This window comes from Eriocheir sinensis, unplaced genomic scaffold, assembly GCF_024679095.1.
Source record: "Eriocheir sinensis breed Jianghai 21 unplaced genomic scaffold, ASM2467909v1 Scaffold538, whole genome shotgun sequence".
Lineage (NCBI taxonomy): Eukaryota > Metazoa > Arthropoda > Malacostraca > Decapoda > Varunidae > Eriocheir > Eriocheir sinensis.
The window spans coordinates 186,618-200,995 of NW_026111874.1; positions in this window are offsets into that span (position 1 = coordinate 186,618).

The window sequence follows — 14,378 nt, forward strand, 5'->3', positions numbered from 1 at the left end:
ATACGAATTACATGATTATTTGTGTATTTTGTACATTTTTTGATACGTATTTACATTATTTAATGTGTATTTTGTTTATATATTTTTATACAAATTTACGTTATTATATGTGTATTTGTATAAGTATTTTGATACAAATTTACATTATTTTATGTATTTTGTATATATATTTCAATTCAAATTTAGCTTATTTTATGTGTATTTTGTATATCTATTTATTTTAATACAAAATCAAATATTTTATGTTTTTTCGTATATATATTTTTATAAAAAATGCGTTATTTTATGGGTATTTTGCATCTTAATTTTCATACAAATTTACATTATTTTATTAATATTTCCTGTATTTATTTTAATACGATTCTACATAATTTTATTTGTGTTTTGTATATATTCTTTTTTATACATAATTACATTATTTAATGTGTTTTTTGTATATATATTTGATACATATTTACGTTATTTTAAGTTATTTTATGTGTATTTGTTTATATATTTTGACACAAATTTACAATATTTTATGGGTATTTTGTATATATATTTCAAAAGAAATTTACCTAGTTTTATGTGTATTTTGAATATCTATTTTCATACAAACTCAAATTATTTTAATGTATTTTTGTATATATTTCAATACAAATTTACAAATACAAATACAAATTTATTATTTTATTGGTATTTTGTTTATTTATTTTGATACGAATTACATGATTATATGTGTATTTTGTATATATGCAAAATAGCCATAAAATAACGCATTTTTTATAAAAATATATATACCAAAATACACATAAAATATTAAAATTTGTATTAAAATAAATATAAAAAATGCACATACTATAAGGTAAATTTGTATTGAAATAGATATGCAAAATACATATAAAACAATGTAAATTTGTTTCAAAATATATATACGAATACACATAAAATAACGTAGATTTCTATAAAAATATATACAAAATACACATAAAATGAAGTAAATACGTATAAAAAAATGAATACAAAATATACATAAAAATCGTATCAAAATAAATAAACAAAATACCAGTAAAAGAATGTGTATTTGTATAAATATAAATATACAAAATGCACATATAAATCGTAAATTTGTATAAAACTATATACAAAAATACACAGAAGTAATCAAATTTGTATGAAAATATATATACAAAATACAGCTAAAATAAGCTAAATTTGAATTGAAATGTACATACAAAATACATAAAATAATGTAAATCTGTATCAAAATATTTATACAAATACATATAATAACGTAGATTTGTTTAAAAATATATAAACAAAATACACATTAAGCAATGTAAATACGTATAAAAAATATATACAAAATACACATATAATCATGTAATTCGTATCAAAATAAATAAACAAAATACCAAAAAAATAATGTTAATTTGTATGAGAAAACATATACAAATAACGCAAATTTCTATAAAAATATATGTACAAAAATGCACATAAAATAAAGTAAATTTGCAAAAAAATATATATACAAAACACACACTAAATAATGTAAATGCGTACATAAAATAACCTAAATTTGTATAAAACTATATACAAAAATACACAAAAATAATTTAAATTTGTTTGAAAAGAAATATACAAAATACAAATAAAATTAGGTAAATTTGTATTGAAATACATATACAAAATACACATCAAATAATGTAAATTTGAATGAAAATATATAAACAAATACACTTAAAATAACGTAAATTGGTATAAAATATATATGCAAGATAAACATTAAATAATGTAAATGTGTATAAAAAATATATATACAAAAAACAAATAGAATAATGCAAAATCGTATGAAAATAAATACACAGAATATCAATAAAATAATGTAAATTTGTATGAAAATAAATATGCAAAATTCCCAAAAATTATCGCATTTTTTTTTAAATATATTTACCAAAATACACATAAACTATTTAAATATACATAAATATACAAAAATGCATATACAGTAAGGTAAATTTGTATTGAAAGAGATATTCAAAAATACATATAAAACAATGTAAATTTGTTTCAAAATATATATACGAATACACATAAAATAAAGTAGATTTCTATAGAAATATATATACAAAATACATATGAAATTATGTAAATACGTATAAAAATATATATATATATATATATATATATATATATATATATATATATATATATATATATATATATATATATATATATATATATATATATATATAAAATACATATCAAATAATGTAAATTCGTGTCAAAATAAATAAACAAAATATCATCAAAAGAATGTGTATTTGTATGAAAATAGATAATAGATAATAAATTTGTATAAAATATATATGCAAGATACACATTAAATAATGTAAATATGTATAAAAAAGTATATACAAAAAACAAATAGAATAATGTAACATCGTATTAAAATAAATAAACCGAATATTAATAAGATAATGTAAATTTGTATGAAAATAAAGATGCAAAATTCCCATAAAATAGCGCATTTCTTATAAAAATATATATACCTAAACACTCATAAAATATTTAAATTTGCATTGAAATAAATATACAAAATGCACATACAATAAGGTAAATTTGTATTTAAAGAGATATGCAGAAATACATATAAAACAATGTAGATTTGTTTCAAAATATATATACGAATACAATTAAAAAAACGTAAATTTCTATAAAAATATATATACAAAATACACATAAAATTAAGTAAATACGTATAAAAAAATGTATATAAAATACACATAAAATAATGTAATTTCGAATTAAAATAAATGTAAATATGAATGAAAATATATAAACAAATACACTTAAAATAACGTAAATTTGTATAAAATATATATGCAAGATACACATTAAATAATGTAAATGTGTATAAAAAAATATTTACAAAAAACAAAAAGAATAATGTAAAATCGTATCAAAATAAATACACAGAATATCAATAAAATAATGTAAATTTCTATGACAATAAAGATGCAAAATTCCCAAAAATTATCGCATTTTTTATAAAAATATATATACCTAAATACACATAAAATATTTAAATTTGTATTGAGATAAATATACAAAATGCATATACAGTAAGGTAAATTTGTATTAAAAGAGATATTCAAAAATACATATAAAACAATGTAAATTTGTTTCAAAATATATACGAATACACATAAAATAAAGTAGATTTCTATAGAAATATATATACAAAATACATATGAAATTATGTAAATACGTATAAAAATATATATACAAAATACATATCAAATACTGTAAATTCGTGTCAAAATAAATAAACAAAATATCATGAAAAGAATGTGTATTTGTATTATAAATAGATAATAGATAATAAATTTGTATAAAATATATATGCAAGATACACATTAAATAATGTAAATATGTATACATAAGAATATACAAAAAACAAATAGAATAATGTAAAATCGTATCAAAATAAATACACCGAATATTAATAATATAATGTAAATTGTATGAAAATAAAGATGCAAAATTCCCATAAAATAGCGCATTTCTTATAAAAATATATATACCAAAATACACATAAAATAATTAAATTTGTATTGAAATAAATATACAAAATGCACATACAATAAGGTAAATTTGTATTGAAAGAGATATGGAAAAATACATATAAAACAATGTAAATTTGTTTCAAAATATATATACGAATACAAATAAAAAAAAACTAGATTTCTATAGAAATATAAATACAAAATACACATAAAATTGAGTAAATACGTATAAAAAAATGTATACAAAATACACATAAAATAATGTAAATTCGATTTAAAATAAATAAACAAAACACCAATAAAAGAATGTGTATTTGGATAAATATAAATATACAAAATACATATACAAAATAAACATAAAATAAGGTAGATTTGTAATAAAATATATGTACAAAATACACATAAAATAATGTAAATTTATATGAAAATATATATACAAATACACATAAAATACCATGAATTTGTATAAAAATATATAATCAAAATAAATATTAAATAATGTAAAAGCGTATAAAAATATATATACAAAGTGCATATAAAATAATGTAAATTCGTATCAATATAAATCAACAAAACACCAATAAAATAATATATATTTGAATGAAAATAAATTTACAAAATACACATAACATAACTAAAATTTGTATTAAAATATATACAAAAATACATAGAAATAATTTGAGTTTGTATGAAAATAGATATACAAAATACACATAAAACTAGGTAAATTTCTTTTGAAATGTATATACAAAATATAAATAAAATATTGTAAATTTGTGTCAAAATATATAAACAAATACACATAAAATAACGTAAATTTGTATGAAAAATATATACAAAATACACATAGAATAATGTCAATTCGTATCAAAATGAATGAGCAGAATATCAATAAAATAATGTAAATTTGTATGAAAATAAAGATGCAAAAAAACCAAAAAATAAAGCATATGTTTATAAAAATACAGATACAAAAATGCACATCGAATAATTAAATTTGTATTAAAATTAATATACAAAATGCGTATATAATAAGGTAAATTTGTATTGAAAAAATATGCAACATACACGTTTACTCATACAAATTTATATTATTTTATTGGTATTTTGTTTATTTATTTTGATACGAATTACATGATTATATGTGTATTTTGTACACATTTTTTTTATACGTATTTACATTATTTAATGTGTATTTTGTTTATATATTTTCATACAAATTTACGATATTATATTTGTATTTGTATAAATATTTTGATACAAATTTACTTTATTTCATGTATTTTGTATATATATTTCAATTCAAATTTAGCTTATTTTATCTGTATTTTGTATATCTATTTTCATACGAATTTTATTTTATGTGTATTTTATATATTTATATTTATACAAATACACATTCTTTTATTGGTATTTTGTTTATTTATTTTGATACGAGTTTACATTATTTTATGTGTATTTTGTATACATTTTTTTATACGTATTTACTTCATTTTATGTGTATTTTGTATATATATTTTTATTGAAATCTACGTTATTTTATGTGTATTCGTATAAATATTTTGAAACAAATTTACATTGCTTTATATGTATTTTGCATATCTATTTTAATACAAATTTACCTTATTGTATGTGTTTTTTATATATTTATTTTAATACAAATCTAATTTTTTTATGTGTATTTTGGTATATATATTTTTATAAATAAAAATTTTGCCTCTTTATTTTCATACAAATTTACATTATTTTATTAATATTCTGTGTATTTATTTTGATACGATTTTACATTATTCTATTTGTGTTTTGTATATATTTTTTTATCCAAATTTACGTTATTTTAAGTGTATTTGTTTATGTATTTTCATTCAAATTTACATTATTTTATGTGTATTTTCTGTATGTATTTTATGTGAATTTTGTATATGTAATTCCATACAAATTTACCTAATTTTATGTGTATTTTGTATATTTATTTTCATACAAATTTAAAATATTTTTGTGTATTTTTGTATATAGTTTGATACAAATTTAGGTTATTTTATGTGTATTTTGAATATCTATTAAATATATATATACGAAATACATATGAAATTATGTAAATACGTATAAAAATATATATAGAAAATATATATCAAATAATGTAAATTCGTGTCAAAATAAATAAACAAAATATCATGAAAAGAATGTGTATTTGTATGAAAATAGATAATAGATAATAAATTTGAATAAAATATATATGCAAGATACACATTAAATAATGTAAATATGTATAAAAAAGTATATACAAAAAACAAATAGAATAATGTAAAATCGTATCAAAATAATGTAAATTTGTATGAAAATAAAGATGCAAAATTCCCATAAAATATCGCATTTCTTATAAAAATATATATATATCAAAATACACATAAATTTTTTTAATTTGTATTGAAATAAATATACAAAATGCACATACAATATGGTAAATTTGTATTGAAATAGATATGCAAAAATACATATAAAACAATGTAAATTTGTTTAAAAATATATATATACGAATACAAATAAAAAAACGTAGATTTCTATAAAAACATATATACAAAATACACATAAAATTAAGTAAATAGGTATAAAAAAATGTAAATTCGAGTTAAAATAAATAAACAAAATACCAATAAAAGAATGTGTATTTGGATAAATATAAATATACAAAATACACATACAAAATAAACATAAAATAAGGTAGATTTGTAATAAAATATATGTACAAAATACACATACAATAATGTAAATTTATATGAAAATATATATACAAATACACATAAAATACCATGAATTTGTATAAAAATATATATTCAAAATAAATATTAAATAGTGTAAGAGCGTATAAAAATATATATACAAAGTACATATAAAATGGAAATTAAGATGCAAAATACCTATAAAATAACGCATTTTTTATAAAATTATTGATACCAAAATACACATAAAATATTTGAATTTGTATTAAAATAAATATACAAAATGCACATACAATAAGGTAAATTTGTATTGAAAGTGATATGCAAAATACATATAAAATAATGTAAATTTCTTTCAAAATATATATACGAAAACACATAAAATAACGTAGATTTCTATAAAAATACATATACAAAATACACATAAAATTAAGTAAATACGTATAAAAAAATGTATACAAAATACACATAAAATAATGTTTATTCGTATAAATGTAAATAAACAATATACCAATAAAAGAATGTGTATTTGTATATATATATATAAATATACAAAATGCACATAAAATAACGTAAATTTATATAAAACTATATACATAAAATAACGCAAATTTCTATAAAAATTTATGTACAAAAATGAACATTAGATAAATTTGCATAAAAATATATATACAAAACACACATTAGATAATGTAAATGAGTATAAAAATATGTATACAAAATACCTATGAAATAATCTAAATTCGTATCGAATTAAATTAAGAAATACCAATAAAATAATGTAATTTTGGATGAAAATATATATACAAAATATACATAAAATAACCTAAATACAAATACAAATATACCTATAAAATAATTTAATATTGAATGAAATAAATATACAAAATAAACATAAAATAAGGTAAATTTGTAATGAAATATATGAAAAAATACACATAAAATAATAAAAATTTGTATGAAAATATATATACAAATACACATAAAATAACATGAATTTGTATAAAATTTGTTTCAAAATATATATACGAATACACATAAAATAACGCAGATTTCTATAGAAATATATATACAAAATACACTTGAAATAATGTAAATACGTATAAAAATATAAATACAAAATACACATTAAATAATGTTAATTCGTGTCAAAATAAATAAACAAAATATCATGAAAAGAATGTGTATTTGTATGAAAATAGATATACAAAATACACATAAAATAACCTAAATTTGTATAAAACTATATACAAAAATACACAAAAATTATTTAAACTTGTATGAAAATAAATATACAAAAAACATATAAAATTAGGTAAATTTGTATTGAAATACATATACAAAATACACATAAAATAATGTAAATTTGAATGAAAATATATAAACATATAGACTTAAAATACCGTAAATTTCTATCAAATATATAAAAAAAACACATTAAATAATGTAAATATGTATAAAAAAATATATACAAAACACAAATAAAATAATGTATAATCGTATCAAAATAAATACAGAAAATATTAATAAAATAATGTAAATTTGTATGAAAATTAAGATGCAAAATACCCATAAAATAACGCATTTTTTATAAAAATATATATACGAAAAAACAAAATATTTGATTTTGTATTAAAATAAATAGATATACAAAATACATTTAAAATAAGTTAAATTTGAATTGATATATATATATATATATATATATATATATATATATATATATATATATATATATATATATATATATATATATATATATATATATATATATATATATATATATATATATATATATATATATATATATATATATATATATATATATATATATATATAAATACATAAAATTATGTAAATTTGTATCAAAATACTTATACAAATACACATATAATAATGTAAATTTGTATAAAAATATATAAACAAAATACACATTAAATAATGTAAATACGTATAAAAAAATTGTACAAAATACACAAATAATCATGTAATTCGTATCAAAATAAATAGACAAAATACCAATAAAATAATGTGAATTTCTATGAGAAAACATATACAAAATACACATAAATAACTCAAATATCCATAAAAATATATAATATAATAAATTTTTATACATATTTAAAATATTTAATGTATATTTTGTATATATATTTTATCCAAATTTACGTTATTTTAAATGTATTTGTTTATATATTTTCATACAAATTTACATTATTTTATGTGAGTTTTGTAAATGTATTTCAATACAAATTTGCATAACTTTATGTGTATTTTGCATATCTATTTTCAAACAAATTTAAATTATTTTTGTGTATTTTTGTATATATTTTTATACAAATTTTAGTTATTTTATTTGTTTTTTGTATATATATTTTCCTATAAATATACATTCTTTTATTGGAATTTTGTGTATTTAATTTTTTACAAATTTACATTATTTTATGTGTATTTTGTATATATATTTTTCTACGTATTTAAATTATTTTATGTGTATTTTATATATACATTTTCATAAAAATTTACGTTATTTTATTGTGTGTATTCGTATATATTTTGAAACAAATTTTATACAAATTCATGTTATTTTATGTGTATTTGTATATATATTTTCATAAAAATTTATATTATTTTATGTGTATTCTTACATATATTTTATTACAAATTTACCTTATTTTCTGTTTATTTTGTATATTTATTTCATTCAATATAATCAAATTTAAATTTATTGTATATGCATTTTGTATATTAATTTTAATACAAATTTAATTATTCTATGTGTATTTTTCTATAAGTATTTTTATAAAAATATGCTTTATTTTATGGGTATTTTGCATCTTTATTTTCATACAAATTTACGTTATTTTATTGATATTCTGCTCATTCATTTTGATACGATTTGACATTATTCTATGTGTATTTTGTATATATTTTTCATACAAATTTACGTTATTTTTATGTGTATTTGTTTATATATTTTGACACAAATTTACAATATTTTATGGGTATTTTGTATATATATTTCAAAAGAAATTTACCTAGTTTTATGTGTATTTTGAATATCTATTTTCATACAAACTCAAATTATTTTTATGTATTTTTGTATATATTTCAATACAAATTTTAGTTATGTTATGTGTATTTTGTAAATCTATTTTCATTCAAATATATATTATTTTATTGGTATTTTGTTGATTTATATTGATACGAATTTACATTATTTTATATGTACTTTGTATATATATTTTTATACGCATTTACATTATTTAATATTTATTTTGAATATATAATTTTATACAAATTCATGGTATTTTATGTGTATTTGTGTATATTTTTTTATATAAATTTACATTATTTTATGTGTATTTTGTACATATATTTCATTACAAATTTACCTTATTATATGTTTATTTTGTATGTGTATTTTGTACATTTATATTTATACAAACACACAATAAAATAACGTAAATTTTTATGAAAATGTATATATAAAATACACATAAAATAATTTAAATACGTAGAAAAATATATATACAAAATACACATAAAATAATGTAAATTTGTAAAAAATTAAATACACAAAATTCCAATAAAAGAATGTATATTTGTAGGAAAATATATATACATTTTGTATATTTATATTTATACAAATACACATAAAATTTTGTTTATTTATTTTGTTTCGAATTTACATTATTTTATGTGTATTTTGTTTACATTTTTTTATACGTATTTACTTAATTTTATGTGTATTTTGTATATATATTTTTATAGAAATCTACGTTATTTTATGTGTATTCGTATATATATTTTGAAACAAATTTACATTGTTTTATATGTATTTTTGCATATCTCTTTCAATAGAAGTTTACCTTATTGTATGTGCATTTTGTATATTTATTTCAATACAAATTTAAATATTTTATGTGTATTTTGGTATATATATTTTTATAAGAAATGCGCTATGTGATATGAATTTTGCATCTTTATTTTCATACAAATTAACATTATTTTATTAAAATTCGGTGTATTTTTTTATACGATTTTACATTATTCTATTTGTTTTTTGTATATATATTTTGGTGTATTTTTGTATATAGTTTTATACAAATTTAGGTTATTTTATGTACGCATTTACATTATTTAATGTGTGTTTTGTATATATATTTTTATGCAAATTTACTTTATTTTATGTGCATTTTTGTACATATATTTTTTTTGAAATTTGCGTTATTTTATGTGTATTTGTATATGTTTTCTCATACAAATTTACATTATCTTATTGCTATTTTGTTTATTTATTTTGATACGAATGAAAATAGATATACAAAATATACATAAAATAAACTAAATTTGTATTGAAATATATATACAAAATACATAAAATAATGTAAATTTGTATCAAAATATTTTAACAGATGCGCATAAAATAACGTAAATTTGTTTTAAAATATACAAAATACACATTAAATAACGTAAATATGTATAAAAAATATATATACAAAACTCAAATAAAATAATGTAAAATCGTATCAAAATAAATACACAGAATATTAATAAAACAATGTAAATTTGTATGAAAATAAAGATGCAAAATACCCATTAAATAACGCATTTTTTATAAAAATATATATACCAAAATACACATGAAAAATTAATTTGTATTAAAATAAATATACAAAATACACATACAATAAGGTAAATCTGTATTGAAATAGATATGCAAAATACACATAAAACAATGTAAATTTGTTTCAAAATATATATACGAATACATATAAAATAACGTAGATTTGTATAAAAATATATATACAAAATACACATAAAATTAAGTAAATACGTATAAGAAAATGTATACAAAATACACATAAAATAATGTAAATTCGTATCAAAATAAATAAACAAAATACCAATAAAAGAATGTGTATTTGTATAAATATAAATATACAAAATACACATAAAATAACGTAAATTTGTATAAAACTATACAAAAATACACAGAAGTAATTAAATTCGTATGAAAATAGATATACAAAATACAGATAAAATAAGCTAAATTTGAATTGAAATGTATATACAAAATACAATATTTTATGTGTATATTTGTATTTAGGTTATTTTATGTGTATTTTGTATATATATTTTCATCCAAAATTACATTATTGTATTGGTATTTTCTTAATTTAATTCGATACGAATATAGATTATTTCATAGGTATTTTCTATACATATTTTTATAATCATTTACATTATCTAATGTGTGTTTTGTATATATATTTTTATGCAAATTTATTTTATGTTCATTTTTGTACATATATTTTTATAGAAATTTGCGTTATTTTATGTATATAGTTTTATATAAATTTACGTTATTTTATGTGCATTTTGTATATTTATATTTATACAAATACACATTCTTTTATTGGTATATTCTTTATTTACATTTATACGAATTTACATTATTTTATATGTATTTTGTATACATTTTTTTTATACGTATTCACTTAATTTTATGTGTATTTTGTATATGTATTTTTATAGAAATCTACGTTATTTTATGTGTATTCGTATATATATTTTGAAACAAATTTACATTATTTTATATGTATTTTGCATATCTATTTCAATTCAAATTTACCTTATTGTATGTGCATTTTGTATATCTATTTTAATACAAATTGAAATATTTTATGTGTATTTTGGTATCAATAATTTTATAAAAAAACGTAAGTTTGAATAAAAAAATATGTACAAAACACAAATAGAATAATGTAAAATCGTATCAAAATAAATACACAGAATATCAATAAAATAATGTAAATTTGTATGAAAATAAAGAAGCAAAATACCCACAAAATAACACATTTTTTTATTTATAATAATATATATACCAAAATACACATCAAAAAATTAAATTTGTATTAAAATAAATATACAAAAAACACATACAATAAGGTAAATTTGTATTGAAATAGATATGCAAAATACATATAAAACAATGTAAATTTGTTTCAAAATATATATACGAATACTCATAAAATAACGTAGATTTCTATAAAAATATATATACAAAATACACATAAAATGAAGTAAATACGTATAAAAAAATGTATACAAAATACACATAAAATAATGTAAATCCGTATCAAAATAAATAAACAAAATACCAATAAAAGAATGTGTATTTGTATAAATATAAATATACAAAATACACATAAAATAACGTAAATTTATACAAAACTATATACAAAAATTCACAGAAGTAATTAAAATTGTATGAAAATATATACAAAATACACACAAAATAAGCTAAATTTGAATTGAAATATATATACAAAATACACATATTTTGCATATCTATTTTCAAACAAATTTAAGTTATTTTTGTGTATTTTTGTATATATTTATTTTTGTTATACATAGAATAATGTAAAATCGTATCAAAATAAGTACACAGAATATCAATAAAATAATTTAAATTTGTATGAAAATAAAGATGCAAAATACCCATAAGATAAAGCATATTTTTTAAAAAAATACATATACAAAAATACACATAGAATAATTAAATTTGTATTAAAATTAATATACAAAATGCACACATACAATAAGGTAAATTTGTATTGAAAAAAAACGCAAAATACAAATAAAACAGTGTAAATTTGTTTCAAAATATATATACGAATACACATAAAATAAAGTAGATTTCTATAGAAATATATATACAAAATACACATGAAATTATGTAAATACGTATAAAAATATATATACAAAATACATATTAAGTAATGTAAATTCGTGTCAAAATAAATAAACAAAATATCATGAAAAGAATGAGAACTATCGATTGATAAAACTAATGTCTCACACCCTTAAACTATTCGAAAGGGTGTTGGATGATAGATTGAGACAGGTGGTACATATCGGTAGGCAACAACTAGGATTTATGAAGGGACTTGGAACGGTTGACGGAATTTTCTCACTTTGACAGAATATGGAAAAACATCGGGAAAAGCAGAAAGTACTACATATGGTTTTTATTGACTTGGAGAAAGCATACGATAGGGTCCCACGGCAAGAAGTATGGAGAAGCCTAAGATAAAGAGGAGTGCCAGAAAAGTATGTCAGAATTGTCCAAGAATGCTACAAGAATGTTACAACTAGAGTTCGGAGTACGGTTGGTACAACTGACAGTTTCCATGTGAAAGTCGGCTTACACCAAGGATCGACACTAAGTCCATTACTTTTCAATATAGTGTTCGATGTCATTACAGAAAATGTCAGAGAGGAATCACCCTGGTGTGTATTATATGCTGATGACATCGTCTTGGTGACAGAGGAGAGAAGACAGCTGGAAAGAAAACTAGAAGAATGGAGAGTTGCTTTGGAAAGCAGAGGAATGAAGATTAGTAGGTCCAAAACGGAATACTTCACAACAGATACAAGTGGCGACCAACAGGCCACAATTAGACTAAATGGTGAAATGTTGAAGAGAGTGAAAACATTTAAGTACTTGGGATCAATGGTAGACGAGACAGTGGAGATGGAAAAAGAAGTGAATTTCCGGATCCAATGTGGCTGGAAAAACTGGCGGAAAGTTTCTGGTGTGATATGTGATAGGAGGGTACCAGTAAGAGTGAAGGGTAAAGTTCACAAAGCAGTGGTCAGACCTGCAATGGCGTATGGGCTTGAAGCAGCACCTCTGAAGAAGAACGAAGAAAAGAAGATGGATGTGGCGGAAATGAAGATGTTGAGATGGATGGCAGGAGTCACCAGAAGAGATCGAATTAGGAATGAATATATAAGAGGAACAGTGAAAGTAATTGAAATCTCCAAGAAGATCCAGGAGTCAAGATTGAGGTGGTATGGACACTTGAGAAGAAGAGTTGGGGAAGATCATGTAGGAAGGGAAGTCATGGAAATGGAAGTGCAGGGAAATAGAAGAAGAGGAAGGCCCAAACGAAGGTGGATTGATAGCATAAACGGAGATCTAAGGGAGAAGAATTTAAACCCAGAGATGGCCAACAACAGAAATACGTGGAGAAGGCTCATTCACAACGGTGACCCCGAATAGGGAAAAGCTGGGAAGAAGAAGAAGATCATGAAAAGA